Raw genomic sequence first — 23497 nt, 5'->3', positions numbered from 1 at the left:
CAAGAGCGAAATTTCACCTCAAAAAATAGAAGCAGGGGAGAGGTGGGGAGGGGGCGGGGGATACTGGAATTCCAGAGATAGACGTTTCCATCTTCACTGGAGGCTGAGAGCAGACCGGGGAAGCTGGGGTCCCTGAGGCGCTGGGCAGTGGTTACCCACCCCCTCCTCTGTGCGAGGCACTCCGGGCGTCCGTGCCCAGCCTTGATGAATAGCGCTCATTTAGGTGGTATGGGAAGTGCCTCTGCACAGACCTATCGGGTTTTTATTAACTGTTTTACTGTCGAACTTTCAAAATCCATCAAACAGTGCTGCCCTCCGGAGATACACCGGGGCTGGCGGGCTGCAGCTCCCAGTCTAAACGCAGCAGAGGCGGGGCCCACACCCACAGCCAGACCGAGGGGCCGGTGCTTCCTCCTGCTCCGTGAACAGGGAGCTTTGTCCTCTCTCTCTGAACCAAAGCCTCAGACTGGTCTGAACCGCGCACCCCACACCAGAACTAACGGCACACATTTGTTGATCCTTGAACCGAACCCAAACTTGAATTTCTCTTGTGAACCACTTACCAAAGCACTGCTCAAAACAAAACGGCGAGCGGGGGAAAGACCCTTGGCAGACCGGTTTGAATTGGAAGGGCATCTAAATTTCCAAACCCATTAAACTCAAACAAAGCTGGGTCATCAAAAGCCTTCAAACCTGACTTCAGTCAATATTTCGATTGGCTGGGCTCCCTGGCATGACACAGCTAAGTCCCGGGTGCGGAGAACAGGCTCTCCAAGCTCCAGGAAAAACAAGGGCCTCTGTATTGAATTAAAGCATCCCAGGGAAGCCCCGTCCTGCAGTTCCACCCCCACGCCCTTGTGAAGGAGCAAACCAGGAAGACCGTGGGAGTCCTGTCTGCCCTGGCCTGTCCCAAGTGTCTCCTCCCCACGGAGAGTAAAGGCAAAGCCCTGGTCTCCAGCTAAGTGATCTCGCAAAGGTGCCAGGATGGAGTCTTTTCCCCTGTGAGACCCTGACCTGCACCAAGCTCCCCCAGCACTGGAAGAGAGGAAAGGCCTCTCCAAAGACTGGGGTGTCATACCGGGCGCGGTTGCTAACACCTGTAATCCCAGCCTTTGGGAGGCCAAGGCAGGTGGATCACCTGAGGTCGGAAGTTCGAGACCAGCCTGACCAACATGGAGAAACCCCGTCTCTACTGAAAATACAAAATCAGCCGGGTGTAGTGGCGCATGCCTGTAATCCTCGGTACTCGGGAAGCTGAGACAGAAGAAGAATTGCTTGAACCCTGGAGGCAGAGGTTTCGACGAGCCGAGATCCTGCCATTGCACTCTAGCCTGGGCAGTAAGAGCAAAAATCTATCTCAAAAACAAAACAAAACAAAAAGACTGGGGTGTCCGTTGTCTTCACAGGGTGGCAGGGGTGCCAGTCTTGCTAAAGAACATTTGTACAACAAGAGAAAGTTGTGAGAACAGCAAGTGGGTGACATGCACAGAACAGAAGCTGTGACTTCTGAGGCTTTGTGCCCAGCCTGGGGCTGATCTTTGAGTGTCACCAAAATGCATCCTCATGGCTTGAAAGCTGCATCTTCTTGAGCCCTGCTGTTTGCATTAGTCCTTGTTATAGGGTGGCACGCCTCCCTCCTCTTTCCCTCCTTCCTTCCTCTCTCTGCCTTTCCTCCTTCCTGTCTCCCCTCCTTATTCTCTCTTTGAATTTCTTCCACCTGCTTCTACCCAGCTCCAGAAAAAGCCCAGCTCAGATGTGGAATGGACACTGTCTTTCCTATGAATGAAGAAGCACTACTGGGGAATGTTATTCAACCCTGAAAAGGAAGGAAGCACTGACACCTGCTGCAATAAGAATGGACCTAGAAATTATTTCACTCACAAGGAGTGAGAAAAGCCAGACACAAAGATCACATTATATGATTCCATCTAAATGAGATGTCCACAACAGGCAAATCCATGGAGACAGGAAACAGACGGGTGATTGCAGGGGGCTCGGGGAGGGCGAATGGGGAAAGACCGAGGAATGGGTATGGAGTTTCCTTTGGGGGCAATGGAAATGTTCTGGAACTACATAGAGGTGATGGTTGCATAACCCCGTGAAGGCGCTTGATGCCACTGGACTGTACACTTTAAGATGGTAATCTTATGTCCCATGAATTTTACTTCAAGTACAGAAACAAACACAGAGAAGTACTATGGACTCCCTTCCTCCCCTCTTGCATGTAATCAAGGCGCCTCCAATGCCATGTTCCAGGAGCTTTTGAGCTTGGGAGAAAGGGTGCAGGGTCTCTGGAAGACTCAGTAGAGCCTATGTGAGTTTTGGAGGAGGGTCTTCCCTGCCCTCGTGGACAATGCACCAGCTTGGAAGCCTCCGCCAGCCTGACCCTGAAGGAAATCATGAAGGGCAAAGATATTGGAGAGGAAGGGGAAGGAGAAAAAGGGAAAGGGGAATCCAAGGGGGGAAAGGTGTGTGTGACAAGCATCCCGCCCTGCAGGCCCTAGGCTGGGCACTTCACGTCCGGCAGCCCATTCCACTGCAGCCTTGCGATGAGGAGGCCAGCTGAGCACCGGTGGTCTGAAGTTACTGGCCGGGAATAGGTGGGCTGGCTCTGGAGTCTGTGCTTTCAGCCTTGGCTCTACATTCTACATGGAAGGGCCTTCGGAAATGATGCTGTCCTGCTCCTGGTTAGCCCTGAGGGGGTGCTCCCTCCCCGTCCCTGATCCCTGACTCCAGTCTGTTCCCTATCTGCCCTTTAGACCCCGATGATGGGGTCCTCGGGTTGGTCTGTCCCACTGTACTAGAAAGCCAGCTTCCCCTGTCTGCTCTCCAGGATTCAACACACGGAAGAGGGGTCCAAGGAGGGGATGTTTAAGACAGCTGCCTCCTAATGTGTTCACCCAGCAGGTGATCCTGGTCCCTGAACCCTGGCCGGATGTCGGCAGAGCAAAAGCACCTGTGACATGCCAGGCCCTGTGCTAGGTGTTAGGGATGCAGTAGTGAGCTCACGGCCTCCTATCTGCTAGTGGGGGAGGCACAGAGGCCCAAATAGATCATGCAAACCCTGCCAGGTCAGGATAAGCTCCCGGAAAAGAAATAAAGCAAGGGAGGGGGTAGAGAACCACAGTCAAAGGGAGGGAGAGGAGAACTTTCGATGGTTCAAGGAAACCTTTCTGAGGAGGTGACATTTGTGCAGAGACCTGAGTTAAACCCAGGGGAAGAGTGTTCCAGGCAGAAGCAGCAGCGGGTATGTGGTATCTGAGTGGCCAGTGAACTCAGTGGGTTCATGGAACAGCCAGGAGGCCTGTGTCGCTAGAGGGCAGCGAGCAGGAGCTTGGAGAGACAGGCCAGAGTCAGGTGCAGGCCGAAGAGGAAAGCGGGTGTGTGGTTTGATTCACGCCCAATGAGGGGTCCTGGAGGGGGCTGAGCAGAGGAATGGGATTGGCGCGCCAATGGTTGACGAGGACAGGACCTACAGCTACGGGGAGAGTTGCTCACAGTGGCAGGAGGAGAAGCAGGGAGGCAGCGCTCTTTCCCAGATATGTCTTCAACCCTTTGGGTGCTGACGGGTTTGCAGCCTCTGGGGCTGGCCTGCTGGAGTGGAAGCCCTGCTCTGCCACTTACTTGCTGTGTGACCTTGAGCAAGTTGCCTAACCTCTCTGTCTGTTTCCCCATTTGGAAACCTGAAAAAATAATAATCCTTACAACAACCCCTCTCGGAAGGTTGTTGTGAGGACAGGGTGGCAGAATGGTGGTAGCACATGGCGAGTACTCAAGGCGTGTTAACCATGATCACCACCTTATACTATCATTAGCACCTTACCACGGTCGCCCGGTGGGAGGACGAAGGACTAGCAAGTGGCTGCCTCTCCCTCTGCTTCTCTCTGGGCCTCAGAGTCTTTATCTGCTAAAAAAAAAAAAGAAAAAGAATGAATGGCTGGGCATGGCGGCTAATGCCTGTCATCCCAGCACTTTGAGAGGCTGAGGTGGGTGGATCATTTGAGGTCAGGATTTTTGAGACCAGCCTGATCAAGATGGTGAGACCCTGTCTCTAGTAAAAATACAAAAAAAAAAAAAAAATTAGGCCTGCAGGGGAGGGGGTAGTGGTGGTTGTCTGTAATCCCAGCTACTCAGGAGGCTGAGGCAGGAGAATCGCTTGAACCTGGGAGGCAGAGGTTGCAGTGAGCCAAGATCACACCACTGCACTCCAGCCTGGGCAACAGAGCAAGACTTTTTCTCAAAAAAAAAAAAAAAAGTATTCATTAGCAGATCTTTAAAGGTCCCTCCAACTCTGACACCGGAATAATTAGAACCAATAACTCTGGTATAAGAAAACAAAAGCAAAAGATTAAGCACCTGCAATGTGCCAGGAGGGACCGCGTGGACTTGCATCAGTCTCGCCAATAACTGAATGAGAGAATCTTGTCTATTTCATGAAGACCAGTGTTTCCATCTTTCTCTTTCTTTAGTCTGTATTATTTTTTCGCCTGTTAGATAAATACATTGGCGGAGCAATTTCCGTTTTATTTTTATTTTATACATTTTTAAATTTAAATGTAAAATTCAATTTTCCTGGATGCGTGTTCCATGTGCTTTTGGAAGCAAAGTTTCCTGAGGCGCTCACCATAATCCTTCCAATGGGGTTAGGATTTAGAAACACAGAGAATGGAAATAAAACCTAGTTCCTAGCCCCAGACTAAGGCCAAACAACTGTAAAGATTTATCTTGTTGGTATAAGATCAATGGGAGTTGATAGGGAGTTTTTCAGAGGTCAGCCCTCTGGGGACCTCCTGGTGACCGCTCAGCCCAACTCTAGTGGTCAGCTGGACAAACACTGTTGTCCCAAAGCCCATGTCCATTTTGAAAAGCCGTGGAGCCCCATGGCGAGTCGGACATAAAAGGCAGGAGATGCGGAGCAGGAACACAGTGACAGCCGAGCTGAGAAGGAAGTAAAAAGCGGCGTGCACATACCTTGCTTAGACTTTCGGCTAGACACGGCGTTAGGTGTTTTCACATGTACCAGACAATGGAGGAGAAAAGGCAGGATAGTAAACAGAAGACTGACCCTAATGGAGGCTGGTCATAAATCAGCTAGTGGTTTCATAGTTCACTGAACAAACCTAGCCAAAATAGGCTGATGGATGTTTCCATTTCCACCTAGAGGGGGTCACTGGTAGGCTGCCTTCAAGGTCCCTGCTTGGCCCTGAACTCATCAGCACACTTGGATCAACAGCCTGGTAGATGCAGACACAGAGGGCAGGTTGATCACAAAGCTGGGAGAGAGAGTATCATTCAAGTGTTTCAGAGTGTCAGGCTGGGCGAGACCTTAGAGATCATCCCTTCCCACTCTACAAAGACACAGAACTCGTTCAAAGTCACACAGCCAGTTTGTGGCAAAGCAGCCTAAGGGCAAATTTCTCCATCTCCCTGTGCTGTGCTGGCCGATTTAGGATTCACATGATCCTGGCAGGCCTGGGCCGGCAGCTGATTCTAGCAGGATGCAGCCTACCAGGGATGAGTGAGTATGCGCTTTGCATTTCAGGTTCAGAAAAATCAATTGCCTAAGTACAGGATGTGGGAGGCTGGCTCGCAGCCGGTCTTGTGCAAAAGACTGGGGGGAGTCTGTTGGCCTTGAGATCAATAGAAGCCAGAGTGTGATGCAGCCGCTAAACAGCGATGTCTCTCCTCTTCCACGGACCGGGCGGAGCCAATGCATCCAGAGCTGGAAGACTGTTTTTGTCTGTGCTCATCAGCCACTTTCCAAGACTTTTGTTTATTTCTAGGTGTCACAGATTAAAAAGCACATCAAGGTTTGAAGACTGTAGGGAGGAGAACGGCTGAGCTGTCAAGGGGTCTGGGGGTGCCTGTCAGAGACCTTATTAAGGTAGCAGAAGACCCTTAACTGGAAAAGAGGAGGAGGATAAGGGCCTTCCGTTTATGAAGTGGTTGTCACGGAAAAGAGGCAGAGGCTTGTCTAGGGGGCCCCGGAGGACGGAACTGGGACGCAAAGCAATGTGGGGTTGTGTAGTGGATTACCAACGGCTTCCCTTGGAATGCCAGGAAGACAGCAGGTATCCAAAAAAGAGAGTCCGCAGTCAACCATGAATAGGAAATGTATGTATGTTATTCTCTATCCCCTCTTGCAGATTCAAAGTGCATATTAGCACACACATATATGCTAATATATAATATGTATATTATATCTATATTACTAGGCACACTACAAGGGATGAAATCTAAAGGTCCAAAAGAGCTTGTCTTTCCCCAAGCCCCCCTAAAAAACAGAGCTGAGTTGCTACGACTTGATTAGACATGCAGTCCTAGGGAGGGAGTTAGGGAGTGGGCCACAGGGGAGGAAGAGCCGACACAAGAATTTGACACTGAGCTGGCTGCTGCTAATTGTGACCGATTGCTGGATCCCAAGGGACTGTTCTGAGAAGCCATGTTAAACTGCGTTTCAGGATTGCTATTGCCAGGGACAAGCGGGAAGAAATTTCCATCCGATCCTGTCTCCAACTGGCTGAAGATTGGCTCCATGAAAGTGAATTTTCCTTTGTGACTAAGTTGGGCAAGCGTGGGCACTAGGGGTGGTCCTGAGGTGGTAAGGTGCACAGAGATGCTCTGAGGGAAAAGCACAAGGAAGTGCAAGAGCAGGGTGGCACCTCTGTGAAATGGGCTGATGCCCGCACAGTGCCGCCCCTGCTTCAGGCTGGAAGAAGAGATGGTCGGCTATGAGCTGTAATTTACATACAGCAGAAAGTAAATCTTCTTCCCTCTCCTGTCCCACCACCCAGGTCCCCACATCAGAGGGAGACATTGTTTTCTTGGGAAACCTTCAAGAGACAGTCCATGCATGGATGAGCCTCTATGCATATAAATATATGACATAGGTAACATCCATATGCACATATTTTCATAGAAGAGGAGCCTACTATACTGCATAGCACTTTTTTACATAACAATGTATCTTGGCAGTCTCCTTATCAGTACACATAGAGCTGTCTCATGCATTTAAATGGCCATATAGCACTTCATCTTGCTGATGTACCATAATTTATTTAAATGTCCGATAATGTACGTAGGATGCTTCTAATCTCTTGCTATTGCAATCACCATGACAGTAAATACTCTTGTACACAAGTCATTTTGCAATCCTGGGAGTTCATCTGTAAGGCAGAAAACCTAGAAATGGAATGTTGGGTCAAAGGGAATATGCAACCTCAGGTTTTTTTGTGTATGTGTGGTTGCTGTTGTTATTTTGTTTTTTGCTTTTGTTTTTTTGAGACAGAGTTTTGCTCTTGTTACCCAGGCTGGAGTATAACAGCACGATCTTGGCTCACTGCAACCTCTACCTCCTGGGCTCAAGTGATTCTCCTGCCTCAGCCCCCCGAGTAGCTGGGATTACAGGCGCCTGCCACCACGCCCAGCTATTTATGTATCTTAAATAGTAGAGATGAGGTTTCACCATGTTGGTCATGCTGGTCTCAAACTCCTGACCTTGTGATCTGCCCGCCTCTGCCTCCCAAAGTGCTGGGATTACAGACGTGAGCCATTGCATGCAGCCACATTATATTTTGATCAGTGTTGCCAAATTGCCTTCCAGAGTGGTTGTGCCAGGTTCCCTCCCACCAGCAATTTAGGCACCTGCCTGTTTCCCTCTGTCCTTACTGGCACAGCGCATTATCATGCTTTCGTTCATTGCCAATGTCAAAGGTAGAAAATTATATTTCAGAGTGATTTTAATTTTCATGTGTTAAGTCATAAGCGAGAGTGAGCTTTTTCCATATAGTATGTGCATTTTTTTACATTTACATAGAAATGCAATTTACATTTTATTTTCTGGGAACTGTCTATAACTTTTGCCCATTCTTCTTTATTTAAAATATTTAATATAAAATGCCTTAAATATACAAAAACATATATGTGTATACATGTATATATGTTTAGCATGTATGTTTATATGTGTGTGTGTATATATATATACATATATATATTTAGCAAACGTATAAAAATAGAAAGACACCCATGTACCCATGATCCAGCTAAAGAAATAGACCATTATAATTGCTTTGAAATTCCTTGTGTCCCAGGAGTAATCAGAATTCTGAATTTTGTGTTTATTAGTTTGTTTTACTTTTTAGTTTTATCTTTCTGTCATCTATCTACTAGCTTTCTATCAAGAAATTATATATCTCCTTAAACAATACATTTAAAAAATTTTTATATTAATGTTATGTACATGTATGTATATGTGTATGTGAGTGTGTGTGTGTGTGTTAAACTATATATATATATATATATATATATATATATATATATATACACTTCTGTAACTGATATTTTATACAACATTTTTCAAAGTCCTGAACTCTGTTTTTGAAACGTGTTTATGTTATAACAGCTATAGTTTGTTAATCTTCAATGCTGTAACATATTTTGTTGTATGAATATGCCACAATTTACCCTTTCCCCTGTTCATGGCTTTGTGGGCATATAAGTGTTTACGTGCTCAGAAAAACCCTGCAGTAAAGAAACCTTTTTAACCAGGAGTTTCCCTAACTCAGCTGGCCCCTTTCCACATTGCGTATCTGATAGGACTAACTTGGGGAATTGCCGTTGTAAGAGAACACGCATCAGGACCTGGCATCTGGGCAACCTTCAACAATAGGACACAGGCCCCTCTCCCCTGCTCAGAGGACCTTAAAGGGGCTGACCCCGGAGGGAAGCCTTTGTGGTCTGCCCTCCATCCTACAATTTAGGGGACCCATCCTCATGGTGCATCCACTGTGTGTCAGGCTTTGTGCTGGATCCTTCCTGTCACTTACCTCTGTTTCCATAACTCATGAGAAACAGGGCTTAGAGCAGCGATCTTCCTTAAAGAAAGACAAAGCATCATCTGATCCAAAACCATCCTTGCTCCATTACACCACAGGACCTGCTTAGAACCAGAATAGTGCCCAAGACCCAGCCCCCGAGGAAGCCAGAAACTGACTTTATCCCTCCCCAATCTTGCCACACATCACAGACCCTGGTCTGTCCCTCTCCTCTGGCTTGTGGCCTGGCTGCCTGGCAGGGCTGGTTATTTTGACACGCATGCCCTGGCTCTCTCATCTCACGATGGCAAGGCTGTGCCTTTTCCTCTTTGGGCTCCTGGCACTTGGCACAGGGCTTGGCATATGATCAATGGCTTTTGGAATGACCAGATCAGTGATGATAATGCAGTGCTCACCATAGGCAGGCTCTGCGTTAAGGGCTTTATGAGAATTATGCTTTATATCTGTTCACAGCGACCCTCTGCAGGCTGTGGTACCATCATCTCCATTTCACAGATGAAGAAATAGGCTGAGGGGAGTTTGGTCACTTGTCCAAGGTCATACAGCCATTCAGTGGTAGACGCAGGATTTGAACTTGAGTTCCAGGGCTTGTAGCTGCCTCATGCCACACACCTGACACACATGGGTGAGCCAGGTGGCCCCCATCTAGCAATGCCACATGAACAGTAGTACCCAGGAATTCCCCAATGTGACAATGACACAAACCCAAGTGTCTATTCAGCACCACTGCGAGGCCTCTGGGGGCAGGCCGCCATAGGTGGGGAGAACCCCAGGCCTGGTGCTCTGCCCCTTTCCTGCTCCCTTCCTGCCAGCTGAGGTCACAGGTCCAGCCCAAGGCCACTTGAGGCTCAGGCGACAAAACATCCCGGTATGCAGGAGTTGGCAGTTGCTCTGGGCAAGCTGCAAGCAAACAGCTGTGGTGATTCCAGTCCCCAAAGCTCCCCCTCCTTACCTGTGTCAACACTTTTATTTTTAAAGTGGCAGAGCCAAGGTGGGGGCTGGGGATGGGCAATGGGGAAGGAGGGAGCCCGTCCCTTATCAGCACCGGGGTCCTTGCATATGTAACGCTGTCATATAATTAACAGTGAAGATCATTTACATTGTCGCTTAGCTAATTTTCATAATGTTTTCTTTATTATCAGAGGAAGAAATTAACCCAAGAATTTATTTACATAGCAGCCTCAAACAGTAGCAGCTTGCTAATTGCCTGTTAGGTGATTAATAAGCTTACAGCAGATGCTAATGCGTTGTGGGCTCCCCGTTTCAAAGGTGCTCTTGCCTCACGCTTGTGTTTTTGGCAGCTTAATTAGTGCAATAATTATGTACTTGTTGCTCCTTCTTTCCAGCAAATACTGTCAAATGCTTAAAAGATTAAAGTGAATTATATCCTGAGAAGGCACAGAGCTTGAGGATGCCTGTTCTTGCTAACTTCTCCGCAAGTTCAAAAATAATAAGGGATAAAGAAGAGAGGGTCTGCCACGGCGGCCGCAGCAGAAATGAACTAGAGCTGGCTGGGGCTAGTCCAGGAAGAGATCGTGAACGCTGCCTCATTTCCCATCTCTAAAAGGAGGTTCAAGGCCCGGCACGGTGGCTCACATCTGTAATCCCAGCATTTTGGGAGGCCGAGGTGGATGGATCACAAGGTCAGGAGTTCAAGACCATCCTGGCCGACATGGTGAAACCCCACCTCTACTAAAAATACAAAATATTAGCCAGGTGTGGCGGCGTGTGCCTACAGTCCCAGCTACTTGGGAGGCTAAGGCAGGGGAATTGCTTGAACCCCGGAGGCAGAGGTTGCAGTGAGCCGAGGTTGTGCCACTGCACTCCAGCCTAGGTGACAGAGCGAGACTGTGTCTCAAAAATAAATAAATAAAAATAATTGGCCGAGGCGGGTGGATCACGAGGTCAAGAGATCGAGACCATCCTGGTCAACATGGTGAAACCCCGTGTCTACTAAAAATACAAAAAATTAGCTGGGCATGGTGGTGCGTGCCTGTAATCCCAGCTACTCAGGAGGCTGAGGCACGAGAATTGCCTGAACCTAGGAGGCGGAGGTTGCGGTGAGCTGAGATCGCGCCATTGCACTCCAGCCTGGGTAACAAGAGTGAAACTCTGTCTCAAAAAATAAATAAATAAATAAATAAAAATTAAATAAATGGAGGTTCAAATGGCTGGCACGGGAAAGCAGAGAGGGGAAACTTGAGAATCGGAAAGACTTGAGTGTCAGAGCAACAAAACACATTGGGTAGATCTAATTTGCGTCCTGATTAGACGCAATTGTGAAAAGCCATCTTGGAGATCATCAGAGCGACTTGACCCTGGGTTGTGTCGATGACATCCAGAAGTCACTGCTGGTTTTGTTAGGTGTGATAACAGCATCATGGTTACATGAAAGAAGAATATGCTTATCTATTCAATATGCAGACTGAACGGCTTAAGTTTGAAAGGATATGAGGTCTATGATTTGCTTTAAAATACTCTACCACTCTCCTAAACATAGCGAGGTCCGGAGGTAAATAAGCCTGCAAAATATGGATCGACACTGACGCGGATGACAGATACACTGTGGATCCATATAGCTATTTTCTCCTCTTTCATGTGTGTTTAAAAATGTGTGTAATCAAAAGGTTGGACCCTAGAAAGGAGGGGATGAGAATTCCATCAAGACATGGGCCCTAGAATCCAGCTCCCTGTGTTCAAGTCCAGCTCTATTCCTCGCTAGCCATGTGGTCTTGACCAAAGACCTGACTTTTCTGTGCCTCAGTTTCCTCCTCTGTGATATGGTGATATACTTGTTGCTGGGATGTACCAAGACAGTACACACAGGTGTTAGCACAGTGCCAGGGGCACGGTAAGCCTTGTCTTGTTTTTCTTGTTATTATTAGTGTTGTTATTGGCTGAGGTCATCCAGCTCTGCAGCTGTGGACCACCGGCAGATCCACTATGGGTTTTCCCCATCCCAGCTCTAGTACAGGCTCCAGCATCAGCGGTGGCCTCTGGCAAAAGGGGCTGCAGAGGGGCTGGCTCCTCTCTCTGGGACCCTGAAGGCCTGCCTTTGTCACATAAGACCAAGGACATCAGCTTTTCCGGGGCTACAACCCCAACCCCTCCAGCACTTGATCACAGTACCTGGTCTCTTTACGCCTATCCTGCTAGGGGCCAGACTCCCAGAAACCTCTGTCCTGTGGTGACTGCTTGTTGAACGTGCCCTGGGGCTGGCTGTTTGAATTTCCTCTGTTGCTAGTTGTTCCACTCTTGGGAGTCTGTGTTTGCACACTTCAACCCCTCCCAGGCCCTGCCGCTGCACCTGCGCTTACTCTCCCTCTCCTGCCAGGGGAGGCCTGGGTCCATACCAGCTCCAGCCTCTTGAAGTCATTCCCTGTTTGCTGGCAGGAACATGCCTGGGCCTGGCATATCTCGGCCAGGCCACTGACCCCGTGTGCCTTGGATTTGAACCTCGGTTTTCCCATCTGTAAAATGGGGTATTTAGACAAACTCTCCAAACGCTCAGCGTGAACTGATAACCAGAACTATGGAGCCTCCGCAGTCCCAGTGCCAGCGTAGGTCTTAACCCAGAGCAGATGGTCAGTCAGCATTTGGCTGTTCATTGAACACATGAGCAAATCGAAGAGAGATGCCCTCTGCCGTCTCTTTCCCTACATTGGCCTAGGACTCCTCATCTCCTGCCTCCTCTAGGCAGTCCAGATCCAAGTTCCAAACTCCTCGTAAATCCTGTGTTATGGGCTGCTGCCTGGATCAGAGCCGTGGGGAGGCAGCTCAGTCTTGAAGGTGAATTTAATCACAGCCTAACACTCACCCCACCTCCACCCAATCTCTGAGCCTACCTAGAAGTCATTCTGAGCACACGCTCTGAAAAAACAGGCCTGCAGCTGTCTAGGGCAGAAGGGGCAAGATTTTACAAGGTACGGAGAGGAAGGCACAGATGTGACCTATTAATCGAGGGAGAGCCAGGGAATGTTTCCCCACTTCTAAACACAGGACCGATGGAACCCCATCTCCACGTCTTTCCTCAGCAGCTTCCCTGCCTCCCTCAAGGGTGTTCCCTTTACTCTTCAATCAAACTCCCATTTCAAGGCTCACCTCCTTCAGGAAGCCCACAGTGGTATCCTGCTGCTTGCAGGGCCTCGTGTGTTCGTGTCCTGCTTCTGAACTTGGAAATGGGAGCAGCCGGCTTGGTTTTTAGTCACCTGAGTGTCACTGTTCTGCATGTAACTGAGCTGTAAAGTCAGCAAATACAGGAACCACCCTTCCTTCTTTCCCTGCACCTGCCTCGGCCTCCAGCCCAGGGTCCAGCAGAGAGCTCTGCAGAATGAAGTGTCATACTGTGTAGATCCAGAATCCTTACTCCTGAGCCTCTCGTTCGGAGATGAGGGAAGTGAGGTGCAGGAGGGTTGAATGTGTCCCGCAGGACCCAGGCCAGTTCTGGGAGCCTTGTTCTGATCTTGCCAGTCCACAGCTCTTGCTGTCACCCCATGCTGCCCTCATGAATGTCAGCTGGACCAAGTCAGGATGGCAAGGGCATGGAGACCTGGGACATGTATCCACCAGCCTGAGGGACTCCAGGGGCTCAGGGAGAGCTGAAAACTTTCTAACACATCACCAGGTGATACTGCTGCTGCCTGTTGGGAGCCACTGTTTCAGAACCACAGCCCCATAGGAACTAAAAATCTACCTGACAGACAGGATTATCACAAAGTCAATATTTAAATGCATGACAGGTGGAGTGTGTTGGCTCACTCCTGTAATCCCAGAACTTTGAGAGGTTGAATGGGCAGATCACTTGAGGCCGGGAGTTCCAGACCAGCCTGGCCAACATGGTGAAAACCTGTCTCTACTAAAAATACAAAAATTAGCTGGGCATGGTGGTGCATGCCTGTAATCCTGGCTACTTGGGAGGCTGAGGCAGGAGAATCACTTGAACTGGGGAGGCAGAGGTTGCAGTGAGCCGAGGTCACACCCCTGCACTCCAACCAGGGCAACAGAGTGAGACTCCATCTCAAAATAATAATAATACAAATAAATAAACAAATGCATGACAGAGGCCAGAAGTATATTAGTTAGATTTTTGGCTTCTTGGCATCTCTTTCTCCTTGTTTTGAGAACAGCACCCTGATTTCCTTTTGAGGGTCTATCCCTCCTTTATCCCTCTATGTCCTCTTAATAAGCCTCCCACCTGCTGTGGAGTAGAGCATATATATAACCTAAGAACATCCAATCAGGATGTGGAGTTTACCCAGTCACATGATTTATGCTGGTCCAATCAGGTCAAATAAGAGAGCTTTGGCAGGAATCATGAGGAAACAAGGCTTGTTTTCCAGCCGGACCAGAACTCTTGTGGCCATCTTGCCACAGTGTGGAAAGAGCTCTGAAAATGGGGCTTATGAGGGACAAGCAGAGGAGAGGGCATTGCTTGATGCTCCTGGGTCAAGCTCTTCCTGAGGTCAACACCTCTGAGCCTGTTACTTACACGAGTTCATGAGGATATAAATCCCCCTTTCTGCACAAGTCATATTTTGGGGTGGGACTTTCTGACACATAATAGAAAATTTCCTGACACCAATTTCTCCAGGAAGGTTGAGGTAATTCACCCCTTCTGCATCAGGGAAGCCTCATGGATGATCAGAGACGTGGAAGGAGAGGAAAAGTGGAGGTATTAGCAGGGGTGGGCTGACGAAAAGAGCCAGGTACAAACAGAAGCCATAGTACGAGCAGCTTGGCTCACCTCTGGCACCCAGGAGAGGCCTCTGGGAGAACTGAGCCCTATAGGAAGAGGGGAATCTTGCCACTGATTGGGAGAGCACTTTGCGTTTTGTGGTTTCTTTTCCCAGAAGAGGTCACCCCCCGATGCCAGAGGTTCCCAGAGCCTGCTGGCCCCTGGAATCCAGACTTCCTGCCCAGACGGGCAGCTGGGATGAGGTCATGGCTGGGGAGAGTCTTTTATCCTCTTGCTAAGCTTCTTCTTTCAGTAGCAATTGCTGTCTTGCTTAATCTCAGAATTATCTGATTGTCACAGTCGAGTTTTCCACATTAGGCAAAGAGCCAACAAGTTACTTAACCTATAATTGCCCTTTAATGAAGCCCATCTTCAAAACTAAATTGTCAAAGGGAAACTTGTAAACACACAGCAAGGTCCAAGACCAAGCCGGCCACAGACATTGCAGCCAGGGCCTTGACTCCTCTCTGGCATCAGCCACATTTGTCTAAGTTATTGGGGCTTTATCACCAGCTGCCACCCAGAGTACAGAGGAGGCTGGTGCTCGCAGGTCGAGCCTTTGAAAAGCAAGCTTGCAAGCGCTTGGTTTAGGTGCACACATTCTCCCTTGCCTATTGTCTCCCTCCTTCCCGAAGCACGGTGAAAGGTGAAAGAAGTGGCCAACTTGAACTTTGTAAAACCTAAGCAACGTCTCTCTACAGTGAACCCATGTGGTGGTGGTTCAGGCCCAGCTCCGACAGCAATTACAGTAAGCTCTCTTGAATGGCAGCCTCTCTTACCTACTCTTTACATAGCGTAGACTACTCTTTACATAGTGTGGACCATTGGTGAGAGAGGCTGCCATTAAAAAAGGCTTGCTGTAATCGCTCTCTGGGCTGGGCCTATACCGTGGCCAGGAGTCTGCCCTCTGCGAATGTCCAATCACATCTTAGCATGTCCGAAGTGAAGTATCATAGTCACACATACTCAGCTGCTTCTTGCTGCTCTCACACTGACCCAGGGCACAGCAAGACAAGGGAGGAAATATTCACGGGGCACCGACTCAGGGCCAGGTGCCATGCTGGGAACTTAATATACTTCACGTCATTTAATGATCAGGACAACTCTGGAAGCGCAGACGTATTATCCATACTTTGCAGATGAGAGACGCAAGGCCAAGAGAGGGCAAGTCGTTTGTGCAGTCAGCAGCTTTGCAGGTTTGGGAAACAGGATCTGAACTCGGATTTGCCTGATGCCAAGGCTGGTAAGTGCTCCTTGGATACTTATTGACATTGAGCTGGCCTAAAGCCATTGAGCAGTACAAATTGGAAGCGGGTGGGAGGCGATACTGTGATGTCTGGGATTTGCTTCAAAATAACACAGGAGTATGGGGAGGCAGATAGGATTATAGACAAAAAGGCTGACTGTGAGATGAGGGAAGCGAAAGCTCGGAGGTGGGCACCGAGGCTTCCTCAAACAGTTCCAAATAAATGTTTGAAATCTTTCATTACAGAAATGTTTAAAAAATAAAGCACTTTCTCCAGAAGTCAGTGCCCCTTCCCATTACCCTACAGCACTCATACATAACTGTCACTGCCCTAAATCCCTGATGCCACCTTAGAATTAATATTAATTTTTTTTTTTTGAGACAGAGTCTCCCTCTGTCACCCAGGTTGAAGTGCAGCGGTGTGATTTTGGCTCACTGCAACCTCTCCCTCCCGGGTTCAAGTGATTCTCCTGCCTCAGCCTCCTGAGTAGCTGGGATTGCAGGTGCCCGCCACAGTGCCCAGTTCATTTTTGTAATTTTAGTAGAGATGGGTTTTCACCACGTTGGCCAGGCTGGTCTCAAAGCCCTGGCCTCAAGTGTTCTGCTGGCTTCAGCCTCTCAGTGCTGGGATTATAGGTGTGAGCCAACACAGCCGACCAAGAGTCACCTTTTAAAATTGTGTCCCTCCGAAGCTGTGCGATCTGTGAGGATAAAGGTTATGTTTGCCTTGTTCATCTAATAAATTTTTATAGAATGAATAAATGACAAGAGTCTGGTGCACAGCGAACATTCAACACATGTTTGTTGAATGAATATTCAAATAACTGTGTCCTGAAGCCTGGCTGTGTTTTGACAAGCGCCTAGCTGTAGAGAAGGCGTGCTGGGGAGGGGAGCCGACTTGAGGAAAGGCACAGGCAGCAAACAGGCCAAGCTTGGAGGTGAGTGTGGAAGGATGTCCAGCCATCGCCAAGACAATAGTCATCAGGGATAACGTGCTGCCCAAGCTCACTGGCGTGGCCAGTTTTTAATAACTTATATTTCACAGACACAGCACTGACATTTCGTGTAGTCACCAAGGCAGGGTCAATCTCCTGCTACGGCTGTGGAAAGTGAGGCTTTCAACTTCAGTCTCAGCTCGTTAATTGAAGAAAGTTGGCCAGCGTGAACCTGGTGGACGGCAGCCCCAAATGGATGTCGACACATTTTTGAGAACTTGAGGGAAACAAAAGAAATCAATTAAGGGGACAGCCTTAATTGTTCCAACTGGGAATCTAAATCCTGCTGCATTTCCTGATACTCCTTTGCAAGAGAGAGAAAAAGAACCTCCTCCTTCTCCATACCACGTTAAGAACCGGTGCCACATGGAAACTGGGGACTGCAAAGGCCAGAGCAGGACCCCGGGATGGTCTGGGGTTAAGGAGCCCTGGCGGGGCAGGCCTGCATCCTGAGGTTCGCAGGCTACGTGGCGTCTGGTCTCCCGCCAGCCTTCCTGATAAAAACCATACTCCACCACTGGCTTACATTGAGGGCCCACAGGGGGCCTGCAGGGCTTAGAATACCTTCAAAGGCCTGCCTTGCACAGATGGACTTATTCCACCAAAGCACAAGCCACACAGATGGTGATGACAACAATGTCAATGGATGAAGCCTTTTATAGTTTTCAAAGAGCTTCCACATCCCTGATCTCCTCTTACCCTCCCAACAACTATGGGAGAGTGAGAAGGAGGAAAGGTAGTCAGAAACTGAGGCTCAGGCAGCGATGTGACGTGCCCAACATGGGGCAGTAGGGGAGACGGTCGAGCAGGATGCTCCCCTCTCACCTGAGTGTGCGGTCCTTTCCAGGGATGCTGACCTTAAACCTGAAAAGAGCACAGGTCTCCACGCCCCCCGTTCTCATAGTCTGTCTTGGCATTTGTTATCAAGGACACTTAAACCAAGTAGGAGGATTTCTATACGGTCCTATTGCCTCCTAGAATTATCAATGGCTCCCATTGTCTCCTGGAAATATTGAAGACTTCAACCTTCCAGGCCTGTCTCTCTCTGAATTGTTCAAGTTATTTTGTGTCTTTGGAATATTAATCAGTCTGGGAGGACTGACGCCACAGATTTCTCTTAGGACAAGGTAAAATGAACATAAAGGTGTCTGGTGTAATAATTCCTCTTGTCACAGCATCTTGAATTTCTCTAAGGGCCCTTGCCTTGCGAGCTGCCTGGGAAGATTATGATCACCTTCGTCCTTAACGAGGAGGAAACGAAGGACTGAGCAGCTCTATGTCTTGTCCAACATATTGCTTTCTGCCCTTTTCACTTTCTGAAGTTTTAAAAACCTTAACCTCACGTTTAGAGTGAGACACTTGGAGAGAATGGTCAGGAAGAATTTTTACCCTTATTTTTAAGAAACTGATTTTAGGTGGTAATGAACACACATATTAAAATACCTGATGGCTTCTTTTGTTCTTTATTCTCTTTGTGTCTGAAATGTAAGGGTATCTTCTCTCCCCACACCCCCTTGAAGCCAAAACGTTCAATTTTAGGTGCCCTGACTTAGCGTAGGTGGGGTGTTGGGTCAAGGTGGGGTAGAGCCCAGGAGTAACTGAGAAAACCCCCATTCCCTTTGATGCTTATTCGGAATTCCTCTGTAGGCAGAGAGGATGGTGATCCATGCAGGGGATTCGATGCGCTCTAAGTTCACAGTTTCTATTAGGGCTTATCATTGTGTATTATAGGCAGATGTTAATCTGCCTGTTTTTACCAGGCAACTGGGAGAGGTCAGGGAGCAATCCATCTGTGTCTGGCAGTAGGGGAATAGAGGACATGGGTGCATGTAGGAGTTAACCAGCTGCGGGACATGCCATGATAAACCAGGGAGTAGGAAGGAAACCCTGAACAAAAGCAGGGGCCAGAACGATGAAAAGGAAGAGATGGATTTGGGAGCTTTTTTGAATGTGGAATCTGTGTCAGTCTCTGCAATGAACCAGGGAGGAGTCAAGAACTAGCTCTCAGATTCTAGTTTGAACAGTCAGGTAGAGTGACGTTAAGACCTTGGTCAGAGCTGGGGAGCACAGGAGAAGCTGCATCATGGATGGTGAAAACTGGGATGGTTTTGTTCTGAATGGATTGAGCCTAGGGTACCTGTGGGTCTGGAGAGCAATATAAAACTGGGCAGGTAGCAGCCTCTTGGTGGTACTTAAAGCCACGGCACTGTGAAATTTCTGGTACCTTTTAGTGCCCACGGGCTGAGCCTCTGTCTCTATAACCTACTGTCTGGCTTCCTGATGGCTCTGAAGGATCTAAAACTACGAGACATCAAAATTTCTCATGTTCCTTTTTGACTTCTACCACATACTTATGATGAGGATCCCTGAGGCTGTGAATCTTATTCAGTAGCTCTTTGTAAAGTTTTAAAGGTCAGCTAGCAGCAAGATGCAACAAGAGGAGCAAAGAAACCCGGTTTCAAGGCTTGGCTCAGCCAGCAACTACTATGTGATACTGGGCAGGTCACTCTTGCCCTCTGGGCATCACTTGCCCCAAAGTTTGATAGTGAAGTGGCTAAGTTCCTATGCTGGTAGTGTCAGGATAGCTTCTATTACGCTATCGCCAAAAAACAGTTTTAATGCCTGAAAAAAGTATTAAAAACAAGCATCCAAAAGCATTGGATAACTGCCAAAATGAGGGAGAAACTAGAGTGAGCTTAAGAAAATAACCTTACTGGTGAAACTCATGTTTAATTGGCTTTTCCCCTGAGTGCACTGTACCCCTGTTTTCATGGCATAGGGTAACTAGAACTGAAGTAGAAAACTGTAGTCTTTCTGAATTGGGGGTCAGAGTTTGGAGCTCAAGGTTGCCAGAAGAACCTGGAACTAAAGGGGAGACATCCTGAAAAAGAACCTCTGAAGGGGAAGCCTCAAAATCTGCACATAAATGACCCACAAATTATTGACTGACCACTGAACTGTGGATGCATTGGAATGGCATCAAGATGCCCAGCAGAAGCATCAGCTAGAAGTCCATAAAAGCTGAGCAGAGAGCTCAGCCGTGGCTCAACTGCAGGTGCAGAGATAAAATCCAGAGTTTTATTTCTACCAAGTTAGCAGAACAAAATTTATATTTCAGAACTAAGGAATTCACCCTAGAACTAAAGAAACTAAATATTACATGCTGTTCAACCAAGTGCAAAGTCAAGCCTCCATGAGTTCAAAGTGACTATCAGCAACTTAATTGCCCTCCAGAATGAAAATTCAAAAGAAAGTGACAAAATACAAAGTCTCTACAATGTATCACCCACAATGTCCAGTATACATTTTTTAAAATTACTAGACATTAGAAGAAAAGTAAAATGTGATTTAAAACCAAGAGGAAAAATAGTCAGTAGAAAAGGATACCAAGATGTCTCAGATGTTGGAACTAATACACGATAATTTTAAAGCAGCTATTTTAAGTTTGTTCAAGAAAATTAGGGAATACATGGTCACAATGAATGGATCGGGAATCTCAGAAGAGAAAAAAAAATGAATCTATTAAAACTGAAAAAAATAATTGAAATAAAAAATTCACTAGATGGATCTGATAGTAGATTGGAAATTACAGAAGAAAAATTCAGTGAACCTGAAGACATATGGTTAGAAATTCAATCTGAAAAACATAGGGAAAAAAGGGACAGAAAAGATTATGAAAAAATAATGGCTGAAAAGCTTTTGACTCAGTGAAAAACATTAATCTAGAGATGCAAGATGCCCAGTGAATCCCCAGTAAAATAAATATGGAGAAATAGCTATAGCTAGGTACATCATAATGAATCTGCTGAAAATCAAAAATCAAGAGATACATTGAAAAGAAGACAAATCACATACTCAAGCGAAACTATAGTAGTAATGCCTCTTAAATACAACAGAATGACAGTTTAAGGCACTAAAAGTAAAATGGCATCTTTAAAATACTGAAAGAAAACACTGATCTACTCAGTAGTCTGTATCAAGTGGAAATACTATTCAAAAGTGAGGACAAAATAAAGACAGTTTCAAATAAGTAAAGAGTGAAAGAATTTGTTACCAGCAGAAGTTCTTCAGGATGAAAGAAAACTCAAATCTACAAAAAGTAATGGAGATCATTGGAAGTGGAAAACATGTGGACACAGTTTAAATATAAAGACACAGATCAATGTAAGTAAAAGTATTAAAAAAGATAAACACATTAGCAGAAGAAACCTTGATGGGCATCAATACAAGAATTATCATGTCACAAGGATATAGAGTTAATTAATTAGAAAGACAGAGAAATTGTAATGTGTATACATATAATAACAGTTTAAAAATATATGGAGAAAAACATATAGAACTAAAGATAGAAATAGAAAAGTGAACGACCATAGTTGAAGACATTAATATTCTTCTCTCATAACTTGTTAAAACAGCCATCACCTCCCCACAAAAAATAACAAGAATAAGAAGAGTTAAACAACAGTACCAACAACCTTGAACTCACTGATGTTTATGAATCACTATACCCAAAAACTGCAGAGTACATATTTCTTTCAGGTACAAAGAAGCAATCAATAAAACAGACCAAATGCTGACCCAAAAGATACATATGAACACATTTGAAAGGATTGAAATCATTTATAGTATGTTCTCTGAATAGAATGGAATGAAATAAGAAATCAATGGCAATAAGATACTTACATATTTAGAAAATTCCCAAATATTTAGAGATTAACAACACATTTTTGCGTAAAAAAGCTATTGTAAGAAAAATTAGAAAATATTTTAAACAATAAGCATGAAAATGTAGCATATTAAGACTTGTGGGATACAGCTAAAATAGTGCTTGAACTGTGTATTTAAATGCTTATAATAGAAACAAAGACCTAAACATCAACTTTAAGAAGCTACAAAAAGAAAAATATTAAACCCAGAATTAGAAAGAAGGAAGTAATGAAGATTAGAGATGACAAGAATAAATAGAAAATTGAAGAGCAATGGATAAAACTAACAAAAAAATGCTGATTCTTTTAAAAGATGAACAAAATTGATAAAGCTTTAGTAATACTAATTGAGAAAAAAGAAATATAAATTGCAAATATATACATGTGTGTATGCGTATGTATATAAATGTATGTAGAAAGAGACAGAGAGAGGAAGAGAGAGAGAAAAGTGACATCACTACAGATCTTACAAACACTAAAAGGATAATAGGAGGATGTTATGAACAGCAATACTATCAAATTTTATAACGTAGGTAGAATGGACAAATTATCTGAAAAGCACAACTTACCAAAACTTACATAAAAAGAGACAAAAAAAATTGAACAGCTCTGCATCTATTAAAAAGATCGACTTTATTGTAAAAACCTTCTAACCATGAAAACGCCAGTGTCTGATGAGCTCACTCATTAATTTCATTCAAATATTTTAGGAAAGAATAATATTAATCTTATAAAAATGCTTTCAGAAGATAAAAAAAATGGAACAGTGCTTCCCAGCTCACTTTATGGGGCCAGCATAATTCTGATACCAAAATGGACAAAGGCAAAAGAAAAGTACATACTAATGCCTTTCATAGACACAGATATAAAGTATCTTAATAAAAAATTCACAAAATGAATTTAGTAACATAAAAAGATAATACATCATGGCCAAGTGGGGTTTGTCCTGGGAATGCAAAGTTAATTTAATATTTGAAAAGCCAAACAATGTAATTCACAATATTGATTAAACAAAGGAAAGAAATATGTGATCATTTCCATAGATCCATAAAAAGAATTTGGCAAATTCAACATCCAATCATAATAAAAATCTTGTCAAACTAGGAAGAGAAGATAATTTCTTCAGTTTAATAAAGAGTATCTGTCAAAAACTCACACTTAACATAAATATAACAATATAAATATTAAATGCTTCCCCCCAACATGGAAATAAGTCAACAATATCTATTTTTACCCCCTTTATTCATCACTGTGTTGGAAATACTAGACAGTGCAATAGTAGAACAAAAACGAAATAAAAGGCAGTAAAACTTGAACAAAAGAGGTGAAACTCATTTTTTAATGCAGAAAATCTTAAGGACTAAGCAAAGCAACTAATAACTGGATTTTTAAAGGTCACAGGATACAAGATCACATGAAAACCTACTGTCTTCTATGTACTAGCAGCAAAAAATTAAGATTTTCAAAGTCGTTTTACATTAATATCTGAAAACACAAAATACTTAGGAATAAATACAACAAAATGTGAACAATATTTGTCATAAAATGACAAAATATTGCTAAAAGGCATTTAAATAGACCTTATAAGTGAGGAGCTATTCCATATTCATAAATTGAAAACCTTAATATTGTTAAGAAGTCAAGTCTTCCCGAATATATTTATGGATTAAAGTAATCCAAAAGAAAATCTCAGAACTGTTTCTGTAAAAAGTGACAAGAAACATGTCATTAAGAATTTATATGGAAGGCCGGGCGCGGTGGCTCAAGCCCATAATCCCAGCACTTTGGGAGGCCGAGGCAGGTGTATCACGAGGTCAAGAGATCGAGACCATCCTGATCAACATGGTGAAACCCCGTCTCTACTGAAAATACAAAATATCAGCTGGGCATGGTGGCGCGTGCCTGTAGTCCCAGCGACTCAGGAGGCTGAGGCAGGAGAATTGCCTGAACCCAGGAGGCGGAGGTTGCGGTGAGCCGAGATC

This window comes from Cebus imitator, unplaced genomic scaffold (assembly GCF_001604975.1).
Source record: "Cebus imitator isolate Cc_AM_T3 unplaced genomic scaffold, Cebus_imitator-1.0 Scaffold44, whole genome shotgun sequence".
Classification (NCBI taxonomy): Eukaryota; Metazoa; Chordata; class Mammalia; order Primates; family Cebidae; genus Cebus; species Cebus imitator.
Note: the sequence above shows the minus strand (reverse complement) of the source record.